At 37.7% G+C, this 1,441-nt stretch overlaps 1 non-coding gene across 1 annotated transcript; it reads left to right on the forward strand.

Moving 5' to 3' along the window:
- The first annotated feature begins 868 nt into the window (after positions 1-868).
- LOC118897603 lies at positions 869-975 on the forward strand. The gene has a single exon (XR_005020491.1). It is a non-coding gene; the product is annotated as a U6 spliceosomal RNA (small nuclear RNA).
- The last annotated feature ends 466 nt before the right edge of the window (positions 976-1,441 follow it).

Below are 1,441 nucleotides of genomic sequence, written 5' to 3' on the forward strand. Positions count from 1 at the left end.
TGGTTTTCTTTGCTGTGCAAAAGCTTTTAAGTTTAATTAGGACCCATTTGTTTATTTTTGTTTTTTCATTACTCTAGGAGGTGGGTCAAAAAACATCTTGCTGTGATTTATGTCAAAGAGTGTTCTTCCTGTATTTTCCTCTAATAATTTTATAGTATCTGGTCTTACATTTAGGTCTTTAGTCCATTTTGAGTTTATTTTTGTGTATGGTGTTAGGGAGTGTTCTAATTTTATTCTTTTACATGTAGCTGTCCAGTTTTCCCAGCATCACTTATTGAAGAGGCTGTCGTTTCTCCATTCTATATTCTTGCCTCTTTTGTCACAGTTTAGGTGACCATAGGTGTGTGGGTTTATCTCTGGGCTTTCTATCCTGTTCCATTGATCTATATTTCTATTTTTGTGCCAGTACCATACTGTCTTGATTACTGTAGCTTTGTAGTATAGTCTGAAGTCAGGGAGCCTGATTCCTCCAGCTCCGTTTTTCTTTCTCAAGATAGCTTTGGCTATTCAGGGTCTTTTGTGTTTCCATACAAATTATAAAAATTTTTGTTCTAATTCTGTGAAAAATGCCATTGGTAATTTGATGGGGATTGCCTTGAATCTGTAGATTCCTTTGGGTAGTATAGTCATTTTCACAATATTGATTTTTCTTGTCCAAGAACATGGTATATCTCTCCAACTCTTTGTGTTGTCTTTGATTTCTTTCAGCAGTATCTTATAGTTTTCTGAGTACAGGTTTTTGCCTCCTTAGGTAGGTTTATTCCTAGGTATTTTATTCTTTCTGTTGCAATGGTGAATGAGATTGTTTCCTTAATTTCTCTTTCTGATCTTTTGCTGTTAGTGTATAGGAATGCAAGAGATTTCTGTGGTGCTCGCTTCGGCAGCACATATACTAAAATTGGAACGATACAGAGAAGATTAGCATGGCCCCTGCGCAAGGATGACACGCAAATTCGTGAAGCGTTCCATATTTTTTAGTGGCAAGATGGGAATAAAGACACAGACCTACTAAAGAATGGACTTGAGGATATGGGGAGGGGGAGGGGTGAGATGTGACAGGGTGAGAGAGTGTCATGGACATATATACACTACCAAATGTAAAATAGATAGCTAGTGGGAAGTAGCCGCATAGCACAGGGAGATCAGCTCAGTGCTTTGTGACCGCCTGGGGGGGTGGGATGGGGAGGGTGGGAGGGAGGGAGATGCAGGAGGGAGGAGATATGGGAACGTGTGTATATGTGTAGCTGATTCACTTTGTTATAAAGCAGAAACTAACACACCATTGTGAAGCAATTATACTTCAATAAAGATGTTAAAAAAAAAAAAAACACCAAAAAAAAAAAAAAAAAAGAGATTTCTGTGCATCAATTTTGTATCCTGCAACTTTACCAAATTTATTGATTAGTTCTAGTAGTTTTCTGATGGCATCTTTAGGATTTTC

Source organism: Balaenoptera musculus, chromosome 6, assembly GCF_009873245.2.
Source record: "Balaenoptera musculus isolate JJ_BM4_2016_0621 chromosome 6, mBalMus1.pri.v3, whole genome shotgun sequence".
Lineage (NCBI taxonomy): Eukaryota > Metazoa > Chordata > Mammalia > Artiodactyla > Balaenopteridae > Balaenoptera > Balaenoptera musculus.